Below are 16,669 nucleotides of genomic sequence, written 5' to 3' on the forward strand. Positions count from 1 at the left end.
TTACAACTCATATAAAAATTTCTTCTCTCCAGATTAAAATGAAAAGAAATAGGAGCAATTAACTTTGACAATATATTTTGTTTAATCCAACAAATCCCAAATAGTATCATTTCAATGTAATCAATATAAAAACGGCTGAGATATTTTACATTTTTTGTGCCAGGTCTTTGCAACTGAGTGTCAATTTTACATTGATTGCATTTCTCAGTTCTGACTAGCCCCATTTCAAGTGCTCAGTGGCCACATGAGGCTACTGGATGACACAGCACAGGTCTGTGTCCAGGCCAGGGTTGGGCTGTGGCAGATGACTCTCCCAGCTGTTCTGGGCTCCTGACAGGAGGACCTCAGGCCATGGGAAGTGAGCCTTGAGCTCAGAGCCAAGGAAATGGCCCTTCATCTGGCTCTGCCTCTGGTTACTTTACCTAGGCACATCCCTGGGTCCTCTGAAGAACCAAAAAGGAAATAATAAAAATAGAGGCAGAAATCAATGATATCAAGGGGGAAAATTGACAAGATGAACGAAACCAAAAACCTGTTTTTAAAATATATATTAATAAATAAATCTCTGGCAAGATTGATCCAGAAAAAGAGAAAAGATACAAATAGAACCAAAGCTAGACCCAAGATTTTAATATAGAAATGTGTTTTGAACAGGGGGGCACCTGGGTGACTCAGCTAGCTGGTTAAGCGTCCAACTCTTGATTTTGGCTCAGGTCATGATCTCACAGTTCGTGAGCTCAAGCCCTGTTTGGGAGTCTGCGCTGACAATGCAGAGCCTGCTTGGGATTCTCTCTCCTCCTTTCTTTGCCCCTCACCTGTTCTCTCACTCTCAAATAAAAATTTTTTAAAAATGTATTTGAACTATATACTAATAAACTTGACAAAGTAGATGAAATGGATGAATTATGCATTATATTGCTATGGGTTATTTACTACTAGTTGCAAGTTTGTACCCTTAAATAATATAAAGCTTATCTCCATCCCCCCCACCCCCTGCCGCCCACCNTTACAAGTTTGACTTTTAAAAAATTTTTTATTTTTATTTATTTATTTTTAAAGTTATTTATTTTGAGAGGAAGAGAGAACATAAGCAAGTTGGGGCAGGGAGAGAAAGAGGGAGAGAGAAAATCCCAGGCAGAGTCCATGCCTAGCATGGAGTCCAACGCAGTACTCAATCTCATGAACTGTGAGATCATGACCTGAGCCAAAACCAAGAATCAGATGCTTAACTGATTGAGCCAGATAACTGACTGAGTCACCCAGGTGCCCCTGCCTTTTTTTTTTTTTTTTTTTTTAATGATTCCACATAAAAGTTATAGCATACAAGTTTCTAATGTCAAACTGTCCTTCCATTCCTGGTAGTAAGCTTCCTTGGTAATGATTTTCTTAATACATTGTTGAATTTGGGTAACTAATACTTTATTTAGGATTTTTGCATCTATTTTCATAAGTGAGTAGGCCTATCATCTTTTCTTCTTGCATGGTCCTTATCTAGTTTTGAAACCAGTGTTAAATGAACAGCCCCATTGGTGCTGTTTTCTTTGAGGGACAACTTATTTAAAATAAGTTTATTTTTCTCAGAGTTTCAAGTATCTTCCTTATCTAATTTTGACATTTTCTATTTTCTGTTAGAACTAATAGAAGCATTTAATAAAATTTCTGTATACAAGGTCAATAGTATTTCACACAATATTAATGAAACTGGAAAAATTAAATAAAAATAAGATGTTATTCATAATAGCACAAAGTCATAAAGCATCTGTATAAACTTTTCCAAGCATAGAAAAGAATTCTATGGAGAAAATTTTAAAAACTCTAAGACAAAAAAAGGATAGGTGGTCTGAATAAATGGAGAGACATCTATGATTTTGGATAGGATAAATATATTATAAAAAATGTCTATCAAAATGTGGGTGGCTCAGTCACTTGAGTGTCCACCTCTTGATTTTGGCTGAGGTCATGATCCAAGGGTCATGGGATGGATCCTGGCATCAAGCCCTGAGCTGAGTGTGGAGCCCATTTAAGATTCTCTTTCTCTCTCTCCCTCTGCCCCTCACCCCTGCTCATGTGCTCTGTCAATCTCTCTATAAAATAAAATAAAAAAAAATTTTTAATTTGGTTTTGACACAAGACCCAATCACTGTACCAAGGAGTCAGAACAGAGATTTCATAGAGACCTATGTACACATGGGAACTGAATATACTAACCAGTAGGGAAAGGAGGAATTGTTTAGTGGATGGTGTCAGGGAAACTAGCTACTGTATGAAGAAAAGGAAGACTAGGTGCACATCTAACAAACAGCAAACTGAAATAGACTCCAAAATTAAAGACCTAATTGAAAAGGAATAAATATAAATTAATAGAAGCAAGGTAGGACTTCTTAAACAAAACCTTAAAAGCTCAAATCTTCAATAACAAAAAACTGATGAATTTGATTATATCAAAAATAAGATTATCTGTTCGATGAAGAATACCATCAATAAAGTAGCAAACACATTTCTAGTTGGGATAAGATACGATGCTTAAAATCAAGAAAAGACTGGTAGCTAGAGTATACAAAGAATTCTTGCAAATTAACAAGAAAAAGATAGGAACCATAATAAAGGATATAAACAGGCAACTTACAAAATTGGAAACCCAAAAGGCTAGCAAGCATATGAAAAAAAATGATCAATCTGCTTGGTAAACAAAAGAATGAAAATTAAAACAAAAGTGAAATAGTACTTGATGTCTATCGGATGGACATAGTTTAAATGGTAGATAATGCTGTATGTTGGTAGAGTTCTGGGGCTATAGCCTTAGGCACGAACAGAGGGAGTGTAGACAGGCCGCCATCTAGAGAGCAAATCAGCCAAAGTAAGTGTACCTGACCCACGACACAGCAGTTCTGCTCCTGAGTATGTATACATCCCAAAGAAGTTATCCCTAACAGATAAGGGGGCATACCATACCATTTATGAAAATTCAAAATATATGCACACAAAACTACACGTTTTATAAAAACACTTTTTAAAAAAGATACACATTACACATAATAGGATAGTTATCTCTGGCGGAAGAGGAAAAAGGAAGGAATGGAAATAAAGGTAACTGAAGAAGGAAAAGAGGAGAAAGGTTTTGAACAGGCCCACTGTGAAAACGTCATGGGGCTAAGAACAACAAACACAGAGAACAGGAGGTCTCCGAGGCAATCTCAAGCACCCCTTCTCCGATACGGTTTTCTGTAATAGCTCATAGACGCTCAGCCAGGAACATCCAAAAACAGCTGGATGGCAAACACCAAACAGAAAAAGCAAAGTACTAGTAAAAAGATTGACATCAGGGTTTTTTTTCCAACTCTAAATGCTCTGAGAAAAATAAAGAAGCATCTACAGATGTTGAGGGGAAATATTTTGACACAAATATAATACTGAGCTAAGTTTGGGGCACCTGCGTGGCTCAGTCAGTTCAGCCTCCAACTTTAGCTCAGGTCGTGAGCTCAAGGTTCATGGGTTCGAGCCCAGTGTCAGACTCTGTGCTGACAGCTCAGAACCTGGAGCCTGCTTCGGATTCTGTGTCTCCCTCTGTCTCTACCCCTCCCCTGCTTGTGCTCTGTCTCTCAAAAATAATAAACTTAAATATTTTTAAATACTGAGCTAAGTTTTTCATATATGAATGATCATTTGTGTGTTAAGATAGAGATGAAAGTCAAGGAGAAAGAAAGATCTTTTTTTTTTAATTAAAAAATTTTTTTAAGTAGGCTCCATGCCCAGAGTGGAGCCCAACATGGGGCTCGAACTCACAACCCTAAGGTCAAGACCTGAGCTGAGATCAAGAGTCTGACACTTAACCAAGTGAGCCACCGAGGCACACCCAAGAAAGATCTTTTTCAGACTTTTCTGGACTTGGAGGCTTACTACCTACTTACTCATTACTTAGTGAATGTCCGTTGAATAAAGAAAAGACAAAGTTACAAGAATGGCTAATATATATGATTTGCTGTTCCAGCTCCAGCTGTCTGTCCAGAGCACTTACTAAGAAGGGGTGTGATTTTCTATCCAGTCTCAGATGCAGGAGTGTCTGGATTAACTAGCAACATTGGCCATAGGCTCCTGTCACATATGCAGACCCCCCAGACCCACAGAGAAAAGAGTGTGAAGGTCAAGATAGCCAGCACTTACTCTCTCTGGGGAAGTGGATGGGGCCTGGACACATGGGACATTCACTTTGAACATTTCTGTACTGTATACATTTCTCATGAGTACACACTACCTTCATGTAATTATATTTTTTTAATATATGTATTTTTGTATGTATATTTTAAGTATGTTTTTGGTGTATTTGTGTGTATTTTTTTAGTGTTTATATATATTATACGTTTTGAGACAATAGTTCCAATTTTGGATGTTTAATTAATGCAACTAATAAGATGTTAGTTCTTCCCAGCATGATCTATGGATTCAATGCAATACCAATCCAAGATCCCAGAAAGTTATTTTTATGAATACGGACAAACTGATTCTAAAGTTTATACAGAGGGGCAAGACCCAGAGTAGTCAACATAACATTGAAGGAGAAGAGCAACGTCAGAGGACTGATGTTACCCGACTTCAAGACTTACTGTAAAGCCACAGTGGACAAGACAGAGTGGTATTGGAACTAATCAGAGACGCGTACAAATCTGCACGTGGACGGATGTCCACAGTGGAATGTGTGTTTTAAATATGTACAATACTGTTACAATAAACGCATGCCAACAAACAAATGACACATATCACAAAAATGACAACATGAATACAAGCCTAGAACTGAGAGCCAGCCCTCCCTGCTTGTGTTAGAAGCCACAGGAACACATTTCCTTCAGAGCGCTTATCCAGTTTCCTTCTAGAGTAAGCATCATAATATACCTGCTTTTAAAAAATTATTAACTAAACTTCATGATTAATTTGGCTTTCATTTTTCTGTGAATGTCTTCTTTCCTATTCCAGGGTCCCATCCAGGATATCCCATTGCATTTAGTTGTCATGTCTCCTTAGGCCCCTCTGGGAGATTCCTGTCTTTTACACAGGGCTTAACTATCGGCCATGGGATGCTTATTCCCACCAAAGAGCCCGAGTCACCCATCCCCATGGGAGGTTGAAGACACTCACCTGGGATCTGGCTTCCTGGGCCTGCCTCGATCTGCTGCTGGGAGTGGGGCTGCTGTGTGTGTCCTCCCCTTACCGGAGCCCTGGATGGTCTCTGCACCTGAGCGCCCTGCACAGCTGTCACCTGGGGGGCAGTGCTGCAGAGCCTGTGGCAGTGGGGCCCAGCTGGTAGCTCTGCCCTTAGCACACGCCCAGGCCTGGAACCTCCTTTGTCACTCCAAGGTGAATGACCTCTTGAATGAGTGGCCTTGGATGACAAACAGGCTCCACCCCGACTTTCATTATCTACAAGAGCAAGCAGCCCCATGCTTTCCTTCCTATATCTTGACCTCAAGTAAAGAGAAAACATCTGGACTGTCTTGCTAGCCCAGTCAAGGGACTGGGGAAGACCCTCAGTCTGGGAATTCTGTCACTGCAGGGAGATATGTGGTATGCCCACCCAAGGCCTCCATTTCCTGCTCTCATCAATATTTAACCACAGAGCAGGGAGCCAAGCCTGGCCTTTTATAGCCTGTGCTTTCTCACAGTGAAGGTCATGGCCTTGTGTAAATTCCCTACAAGAAGCTGTAAAATAAGACCTTTGGAGGGCTAGGGATTGGGGGAGACCAGGCAAGTGAGGCTGTGTGAGCGAACTCCACAGGCTAGGTTGAACACCATCAAGCAGGAAGGACTTGGTGAGGAAGCAGAGCAAGGCCAGATCCATTTGATTCTGATGGTCAGTGGGCTCTGGGCTTTCCTATCCACTGGCTCCTTACATCTCCAGCAATCTTTGGAGTTGGCTCAGCAAGGGGTTCTCATTTCACAAATGAGCAAACAAGCTGGTGACAGGTCAGGTGACAGGTCCAAGTTCCTTTCTGAGTTAATACTGGTTGATGGTGTGGATGACGGCACAGTGCAGAGGAAAGGAGACCCACCAGGGAACCTAGTCCTACATGGAACTCCAGCTGCTCATCATTTTGTAACTCATTCATTCATTCATTCAATAACTATTACTTGAGCACCTCCTGCATGGATACATGGTAAACGGGACAAGCAAAGACAGCAAAGACTCTGCTCTCCTGGAGCTCACTCTCCGGGGGGAGGGGGAGGGGGATGGATGGACAAGCAATAAAAAAGTAAGCAAAAACATTAGATAATTTCAGCTAGTGACAATTTATGTGAACAATTTAAACAACAAAGTGATATAGAGAGAAATGGGGTGGGGGATATGTGACTCCTGTATAACTATGCTAAAAACTGAATGCCAAGGACCATACAAAGATCTGGGACAGCAGGTACAAAAGCACTGAAGAAATAATAAATGTAACAAGTTTGAGAGGAAAAGGGGAGGAGGGAGTAAAGGAGCTGAGAGATAGTGATAAGGGGAAGTGACAGGAGATAAAGTTAGATAGAAGCAGATCACGCAGAGCCTTGTAAAACAGGATAGGTTTGGATGTGATGAGAAATCACTAGACAGGAAGTAATCTGGTCTGACTGACATTTATCTAAGATCACTTGGCCTGTTGGGTGGAGAATGGATTGTAAAAGATCAAGAGAGAAGCTGGAAGGCCGTTGCATTCATCCAGGCGAGAGACAGTGGTGGTTTGGGTCAGGATGGTGACCACGGAAACAATAAGAAGTGCTCTGATTCAGGGTGCATTTTGAGGAGAAAGGCAGCTGACAGTTTTCATGAGAGAGGAGCTCAACACTAACTCTCTTAAGCGCTAAAGGAATTCAAAAGGAATTTATTGGCTCATATAACTGGGAAAGGCAGGGTGGAGCTGGCCTTAGGGAGAGCTGGAACCAAGAGCCTGAAGAGCCTTAGCTCTTTCTCTCTCCAGCTCTCTCCCTGCTTCTCTCTGGATATCAGGCTCATCATTCCCACAGGCTAGTCACCTCCAAGAACCTGGACTAGGCTGCAGGAAATCCAGGCTGTCATCCTTATATCTGGAGGGGAAGGGGTCCCTTTCCTCAGATCCTGTTTGAGAGTTCCTGGGAAAAGACTCTATTTGTCTGGCCCAGATCACGTACCCATGTTTTGGATCAGTATTTATGGCCAGGAGGTGAGGTACCTTGGATGGCTCAAGTCTCATGCCCATCGCATAACCATGGCTGTAAGCTAGATAGCTACTCCAGTGTGGGTCCCTGGAGTGACTCCTTGACCCCGGTCTTCCACGATTCTCCCTGTCTGCCTTGGAGGAATGTCATGAGGGCCTTAAGAACTAGAGCATTGACAGAACTCAGAAGCCTTCTTGTGTCCGCTTCTAGTCACTCTCCCCCACCAAGGCAACCACTCTTCTGACTTCTAATACCATAGATTAGTTTGGTTTATTTTTACACTTTATATAAATTGAATCAATCAATATGCAATCTTTTGTGTTTGGCTTCTTTGGCTCAACATTATATTTGTGGTATTCATCCATGTTATTGTGTATAGTTGTGGTTCCTTCATTCTCATCTACATAGTATTCCGTTATGTGACTATGTCACAATATTTTTTATCTATGGATCTTGTTTTCATAAGAAAAACTCAACCCATCTACTTCTTTCCATTGTCTGGAACACAGATACAATGGTGAAAAGGACATCCAAGGACAGAAGTCATTATACTAAAACCCATGAGCCAAATTTGACCTGTGGCCTATTTCTGTAAATAAAATTTTATTGGAACATGGCCATGATGCATTTGCTTACATAATGTCTATGGCTGCTTTCACACTACACTGGCACGATCAAGCCGTTGTGACAATGATTGTATGCCCTGCAAAGCCTAAATGTTTACTCTTTGGCCCCTTACACAGAGAAAGTTTGTGGACCCAGGCAACGAAACAAAGGAATATGGGTCCCTGAATGACCTCATGGAGCAGAGCAGCCTAACTGTCCTGGACCAACTGACTACCTTTGGAGTGTTCTATGCGAGAGAAGTAAACTTTGATATGATTCAAGGCACTGTGCTTGGGATCTTTCCATTACGAAAACCTAGCCAGTACTATAACTAATACATACATTATTTGTGGCTAATAACTGCTGAATAAGTGAATACCATAGCCTCAGAAAAACTAAGTTCTAATCCTGTTCATCCTTGCTACAACCAGCCATGCACCCCTGAGCTAGTCGCGTGGACCTCTTTTTCTTATCAAACTATATAAGCTTCAAAATGAAGTAAAAAGGAAAGGTATTTTAGAAATTATTGTCAGGAAGAGCCAATTATGTGATGACAAAACCCAGGCACTTTAAACTCAGGAGATTTCCCCCTAGGCCCAACCAGTTAGCTTTTCTGTTTTAAAACAAAAACAACAAAAAAGAGGGCCTCCTGGGTGGCTCAGTTGGTTGAGCATCTGACTCTTGATTTTGGCTCAGGTCATGATCTCACAGTTCATAGTTAGAGCCCCAAGTTGGGCTCTGCACTGAGTGTGGAGCCTGCCTGGAATTCTCTCTCTCTCTCTCTCTCTCAAATTAAAAAAAAGAGTTAAAAACACACCATGAAAAAGAACAATGGGTGGTGAAAATAGGAAAATACACACTGGACTGTCCAAGGTCTCGACCCCTCCACTCAGGGCACTTTAATCTCCGCCCAGAGTTAAGGTGCCATGTAGGGTTCTGCCCTGAACTCCAGGGTCTAAGGATAAGCATCTTCCTGCTCCTCAGCCTCCTGCCTCTCACACTGAAGATGCAATGTCCACTAGGCTGACAGCCAGCAGAAGCATCATGGTGGTGGAGACTGCTCTGTATTTCCAGGTCAGCCTGTTCTGCTTCTGGAGTGGGCCATCTACCATCAGCTGATGCCAGGAAGGGCGAACAAGCCTTTGTTTGTTTTTACCTTCATTTTCACAAGCATCACTTATACTCAGAAGCCAATTGAATAATTAAGTTTGAACAACAATTCTGGAAAGTCCCCAGTAGCAGCACATTCTCTTATCAGTAAAGAAAACTTCATGGAAAATAAAATGAAATCTAGGGACGCCTGCGTGGTTCAGCTGGTTAAGCAACGGACTTCTGATTTTGGTTCGGGTCATGATCTCATAGTAGTGAGATTAAGCCCTGCTTTGGGCATTGAACCTACTTAGGATTCTCTATCCCTCTGACCCTCTCCCATTCACACACAAGCTTGCTCTCTCTCTCTCTCTCTCTCAAAATAAAAATAAATAAGAAAGAAAGAAAGCAAAGGAAATCTAAAAGTAGTGATATAAGGAAATGACAACACACGGGAGCTGAGATAGATGGACAAGGATGAAATGTTCAAGAACTGGGAAAGAGGTTAAATTATGGTACCAACAGAACCACATATTTCTTCTAGGGGCCAATTTTTATATTAAACCTGGAGGAAGGAAACATAGTAGAATCAGTGGGGGCACTTTTTTTTGAAAAGGTAGGGCAATTAAGTCCAAAATTATTGGTGCTTAAGCACTGACTTGATGTCTCCATCGGCAAGAAGGTGGTTGAGAAGAGAAATGGGTATCCAAAGGGAAGCCATCTTTATGCTGAAGTAAAATGATCTCAGAGAGCAAATCGTCTTTCAACAGACCCATAACTTGCTGGAAGCATTTCAGGAACATTTGCAAAGTATTGGAAGTTTGGGCAGAGACTGGTGTATAGCACTGGAACAAAGTATGTACTTTCTCCAAGAAAGGATTCTGCACCCACCACTTTCATCTTAGCTCAGCATTTGAAACTTTCTATGTCGCTGACCCTTCTTTATAATCCTCACTTCTCTGTCTTTGACCCTTTGCTCCTGGTTACAGTCTAACCGATTATCTCCTTCAGTTCCTGACTAAATCAAAGTCCAAGAGTAGAATAAAATCAGTCTCTCAGCCTTTCATTTTAATTATATGAGACATGTGAAGTTCCATTTGCAACTATGTGGATGGAACTAGAGGGTTTTATGCTAAGCGAAATTAATCAGAGAAAGACAAATATCATAGGACTTCGCTCATATGAGGACTTTAAGACACAGAACAGATGAACACAAGGGAAGTAAAGATGGTATGGAAACAGGGAGGGGGACAAAACATAAAAGACTCTTAAAAATGGAGAACAAACAGAAGGTTCCTGGAGGGGTTGTGGGAGGGGGGATGGGCTACATGGGTAAGAGGCATTAAGGAATCTACTCCTGAAATCATTGTTGCACTATATGCTAACTAACGTGGATGTAAATTTAAAAAAAGAAGACATGTGAAGTTTAATCATTCACGTACACAGCCCTTTGAAGATGAATTGCTAAATAATGTGAGGAATGTCTAACCACTTGGTAAGAATAAATTGTGTATTAATCTGAATTTTGTTGCTATTAACTTTCACAAGCAAGTAGATATTCTTTCAGGGGAACTGCATAGCATACAGTTGACACCAGCATTAAAGGAAACACTGTTTTTTAATGCTTATTTATTTTTGAGAGAGAGAGAGAAAGAGTGAGTGCGTGCTCATGAGTAGGGGAGCAGCAGAAAGAGAAGCAGAGAGAATCCCAAGCAGGCTCTGCCTGTCGCAGTGCAGACGCAATGCAGGGCTCCAATTCATAAACCATGTATGAGATCATGACTTGAGCTGAGATCAAGAGTCAGGTGCTTAACTGACTGAGCCACCCACGTGCCCCAAAGAAAACACTTTTGACAATTTAGTTAGGACCATTTAAAGTTTTATTACAATTTTGCTATAAAGGAAAAGGCCTCTGGCACTACTAGTTTACAAATTCACCTTTGGTGAATGGTTAGATAATCATTGTTAGACTAGATTTTTTAAAAGAGAAGAAGAATGTTTGATAAAAGGTCACTAAGATTCTTGACTGCTGTCAGTTGGGTGGGTGGGTGACTCATTTTCTAGAACAAGTCCTAACTGACTTAAATTTAGCAGAAAATTTTCTAGGCAATTTTTTTTAAACCAGGAATCATAATTTCTTTCCAGAAGGAAGTTGTGAATTAAATCATTAAAAAAGGAAAAAAGTTCTGTCCTCAACCAGGTTTGGGGCAATTTTTTTTTAATGCCTCTCGTTTTGGCTCAGATTATTTTTAATGGTCTGTCTTGGTCAAAAAAAGGGCTGTCTCTATGTTAATTATATTTCTTACCTAGTTGATCACTTTTTACCTTTTTAAGAGTTTATTTATTTATTTTGAGAGAGAGAGAGCACAAGCAGGGGAGGGACAGAGAGAGGATCCTAAGCCGTTTCTGTGTTGTCAGGGCTGTGAGGTCATGACCTGAGCTGAAATCAAGAAGTCAGACATATAACTGACTGAGCCACCTGGGTACCCCTACATTTTTTAAAAATGGAGGCATGTAGGCATGCAAAACATACACAATCATTGTTGCCAGAAGTATTCATGATTGCATTAATATTCCTTTCAACCAGCTTCCAAGAGTCGGACACTTAACCAACTGAGCCATCCAGGCAGCCCCTCTATGTGCCATGTTTTGATTTAGAGGTCCAGCAAGAGGCATCAATTAATGCACAAAGACCTTGCTGAATGGTGAGCCAAATTAGAGCCATAAGATTAGAAGAAGAAAAATAACTCTTCCCTGTAAATTTTATAAAGCCTTGGGGTAAGTTTCCATTCTTTCCATGGTGCCAGAAATGGTGTCTACTGACCTTATCAGTGTGCTTGCTCTGTGGCCAGAAACCAACCACCACCTAATTCACCTCACTAGGTTTGGTCATCAGTTTCCAAATCTCTTCTTCAGCTCCCTAAAGTTTGTCAGTGTTTCTGGCCTGCCCAGAAAAGGCCGCTTTTACTACCTGTAGGGTTATAATTCCATAAGCCATTTCCTTGGAGGGCTTTGTAGTGTCATTTGTATATTTGCAATGAAGAATCTCTTATCATTCTGCTTGCTTATCGTTGTTTGCAGATTTTATATTTCCAAAAGCTTCATGAAAGTTAATGAATTCTTTTAGTAGTCTATGTTTTGGAAAGTATGACAAAAAAATTTCTGTCATCTATGCAAAGGAAAAATAAAAAAGTATATTCACTGCCTCACTGATCACTCATGGTCAGGTACGTGATCAGTGTACTAAGTTGTGTTATTAGTACTCAATTACATATAAGTGTCCCAATTACTTAATTAATTGATATATGTATTACATGTGTATTTCAAATAAGTCTACTAAATATACCTCACTAAGTATACTAATATGCCTCATTACATATGTATTTTAAATAAGTGTACTAAATAATGATAGGCACAATATTGTTTAGAGCTTTAAATTTTGGTTTAAAAAATAAAATTAGCCTTGTAAAGTATATCTTAAGACGCTTTTTACTGCATTAATTTTATTCTTGTAACTTGAATATGAGGGGAAAAGTACATTTCATACAGACAAGAGTACATGAAAACAACTTTTAAACAGTTTATTGATTTTTTTACATAGCATAGCATGATTTTTTACATAGCATACAATTGATTGGTTACTTATATAACATACAATTCACTCACTTAAAGTGTACTTCAGGGGCACCTGCAGGGCTCAGTCAGTTAAGCTTCCACCTCTTTTAAAAAAATGTTTATTTATTAAAAAAATGTTTTAATGTTTTTATTCATTTTTGAGAGACAGAGTACTAGCAGGGGAGGGGCAGAGAGAGAGGGAGACACAATGTGAAGCAGGCCCCAGGCTGTGAGGTGTCAGCACAGAGCCCAAAGTGGGGTTGGAACTCGTGAACCATCAGATCGTGACCTGAGCTGAAGTTGGATGCTTAACCAACTGAGCCAGCCAGGCGCCCCCAGCCTCTGGCTATTGATTTCAGCTCAGATCATGATCTCTGTTTGTGAGATCAAGCCCTGTGCTGTCAGCACGGAGCCTCCTTGGGGATTCTCTCTCTCTCTTTCTCTCTCTCTCTCTCTCATAATAAATAAACTTAAAAAAAAGAAAAGAAAGTGTACTTCGATGGCTTTTAGTATGTTCGTAGAGTCATGTAGCCATCACCAACAATAAATTTCAAAGCATTTCATCCACCCCAAAAGGAACCTTGTGCTGAGTGGCAGGCACCCCTCATTTCTACGAACACCTACCCCTGCCCTACTTTCTGTCTCTGTAGATTTCCCTGTTCTGGACATTTCACATAGATGGAATCTTACATTTATTGGGTCTTTGTGACTGGTTGTAAAATGCATTGTGCGGTCTCCAATTATTTGTATTGTCTCATGCTACTCCTTTTAATTACTTAATTTTCTCCAGATAACCAAAAAATCATTTATTAATTATTTTAGATTAATATGCCTATGCTCTTAAAGTTAATTGATTATCTTGGAATTATTACTTAAATTGACATTAACTAATAAATGAAGAGATGTTGGTATTAGATACACATGCAAAATATTACTCAGGTAATGCAAGTAAGGTAATTCTGTGGTTCCAGATGGTTTACAACATTGCCTGAGGTTTACATACTACATGAGTTACTATAATTAAATTTAATTGAGACCCCCATGGTTATATCTACATAGTCTTATATTTTTAGGGTTAACAATTTTAATGGCCTGTAAAACAAGTATACAGTATAAGGAATTTGGAAATTTCAAATAATTAGGCTTATCAGAATATAAATCCAATCCTTACATGAGCTAAAATGGGTTGTTTTTTTTTTTTTGGCATTTTACTCATATTGTGACAAAATCAGAGTCTTTTTAAAAATTGGAGTCTACTGTACACACAGAATCCGGAAGTCTCAAAAGCATACCTTGATGAATTTTCACAACTGTGCAATCAGCCCCCAGACCAAGAAACGGAGTGTGACAAGCCACCTGGGAGCCCTCTTGTGTTCCCTTCCCGTCACTGCTACCAACCTCCCTACCAGGATAACAACTATCTTGATTCTAACACTGGATTCGTTTGTGTGTTTTGAACCTCATGTAAGTGGAACCGCACAGAACAAAGCCTTTCGTGTCTGGCTTCTTTGCCTCAGTATTATGTTGGTGATATCTATCCATGTTGTTGCCCGTAGGGATAGCTGGCTCATCCTCAGGGCTGTACGGCATTCCAATTTTTGACAAGTCCATAAGTTATTTATCCATTTGACTGCTTCCAGTTTGGGGCTATTACGAAGAGTCAGCGATAGCATTTGTGAACTTGTCATTTGGTGAGCATGTGTACACGAGGAGTGGAATTGCTGGGTCACAGTATACACATATTTTCAACCTTAGTAGATACTGCCAAATGATCTTCCCGAGTTCTCCCACCAATACTGTATGAGAATTCCAATTGTTCTACATAGGCGCCAAATTTTGGTATTATCTTTTTTGGGTTTTGGCCATTCTGACAGTCATGTGTTTATATCTCATTGTAGTTTTAATTTTCATTTCCTTGATGACTAATAGGCTTATTGGCCCTTTGGATATCCTCTTTTGTAGAATGTCTAGCTTTTTTCCCCACTGGGTTACCTGCCTTTTAAAATTGATTTATGGAAATTCTTTAATATTCTGAGTATAAGCCCTTTTCTAGATAGATGCAGTGGATTTCTTTTAAACCATATTTAACACATATTTAAAACACATTTAACTTGTCCAAGTACTTACCATAATCAAGAGTATTTTTTTTTTAAGTAGAGCACAAGCGGGGGAGATGGACAGAGGGAAAGAGAGAGAATCTTAAGCAGGCTCCAGGCTCAGCACAGAGCCAAACATGAGGCTGGATCCTATAACCCTGAGATCATGACCTGAGCTGAAATCAAGAGTCAGATGCTTAACTGACTGAGCCATCCTGGTGCCTCACCATAATCAAGAGTATTAAGTGAAATTGTAATTTTATATAATCTGTTCTAATGTTTATCAGGTATTAATACAACTTTTAAAACGTTGGTTTAAAAGTCATATACAGAAAGATTTCTTTGGACTGGCCTAATATCTACTTGGGCATCTTTCATTTCCTATATTGTCTTAGTAATCAGACACCTTCTATTAACAAAAATTCCATTGTTCTCTTTTTCTTTCTTTTATTTTCCCAGCAGTTCCTGAGATCCTTATTTTAAATTTTTGTAAATGGTTACCAGTCTCTAGACCAGTCAAATTATGAATTCCATGAACTGTGAGAGGTATTACTATCTTGTCAATTCCTTGCCGAGTGAGGCAAATGTACTTTATAAAAAAAGAAATACTCCTTCCTCTTGTTAATATTGTACAGCTCTTTACCTGGGGCAGGTGGTGGTGGGGGACCAAAGATTTTAAGATTTGATATCTTTGTGTCTATTTTGGTGTTTCCCTTGGTTTACTAGGTTATCTCTCCAGCAGCAAAGGAAAACTTCCTTATCCTTAGGCTGCTCCTTATTCCTGTAGTACCACATCTGTCTTCCTTTCCTGGGACTCTGATACTCATCAAATGTCATTTGACCTCTCCAATCCCTCTCCTCAAGGACACCCAGGCCTGTGGGCCCACGCTGCCTCTTAAGCTCTCCCCTGGGACGGAAAGACACTCAGGCTCCTAGTGGGGGATAGTCTGTTGCATAGAACAGCCTCCTTACTATTTGTGTCATCATCTGTAAGAGGTGGGTGGGAAGGCCTATCCCTGTCTGTCCCCAGCAGGTGGCCCTGCAGCTCCAGTCCTGCTTTACCGAGCAGCTGGACAGCTTGAAGAGGGACATCTCCTGAGACTAAAGAGGGCAGTAACAACACTGACAGCCAATCTAAGTGAAAAGCATGGGAGCTTGTGAATCAATTGTCCAAGTCTGAACTACAGGAAAGGTTGGTGAATTCCCCTCGTGGAATTCTAATGCAACCACAGGCAGGAAGTGGTAATGACGGAACTTCTCACTTAGGGGCTGGGATTACAAAAGGCTTCACCAGGCTGCACCCTGTGGTTGGGTTCCCAGATGCCTGTGTATGGTAGACCTTCTCCTGGTCACATGTGGCATGCTCCTCCCAGGCCACATTCAGGAATTCTTGTGGATTCAGGAATTGGCCATTTTACCAGAGTTCTGACCATTTTCCTCCTTGTGCCCCTTCTCCATCTCTCCCAGAGCTATTGCTGTTCTGCTGTTCCTTCTTTTTGACTCTCAGTGCCAAATGGCTGATTACACACACACACACACACACAGAGAGAGAGAGAGAGAGAGAGAGAGAGAAATTTAATCTGTAACAGGCCTCCCTACTCCTCAGAAATCAGAAATCAGATATACATAGGGTGAAATGATGGGAAACAGGGAGAGGAGATGTTTCCTGCTTCCTCTCCAGATCCACTCTCTCACCCTCCAGACATTAAGGGCAACCCCACATTCTAGATTTCCACCAAACATCTCCACTTAATTGTCATCACTTCCATTCCAAAGCATTTGAAGCTGAACCGTCGTCACAGTTACCACTGGGTAGTCTTCCTGTTTGTCAATGACCCCGCTCTTGTCTTGTCACTCAGACTCAGAACATGTAGTAATTTCATTGATTCAGCATACATACATATTCTACTCATCCAAAGAGAGAACTTTCTGGAAACTGGAGCACCAGGGTAATATTATAGCCCAGTCCTCTTGGATGTGCTTTCTGGACATCTTAAGTTATTACCTAAAACTCCTTGCCATTAGAGACTGGCATTCTCATCTTCTCTGTGTGCTTGATTGTAGCTCCAGCAATGGATTTTTTCTGGGCTTGGAAGTGG

Source organism: Crocuta crocuta, unplaced genomic scaffold (genome assembly GCF_008692635.1).
Source record: "Crocuta crocuta isolate KB4526 unplaced genomic scaffold, BGI_CrCroc_1.0 scaffold130, whole genome shotgun sequence".
Classification (NCBI taxonomy): Eukaryota; Metazoa; Chordata; class Mammalia; order Carnivora; family Hyaenidae; genus Crocuta; species Crocuta crocuta.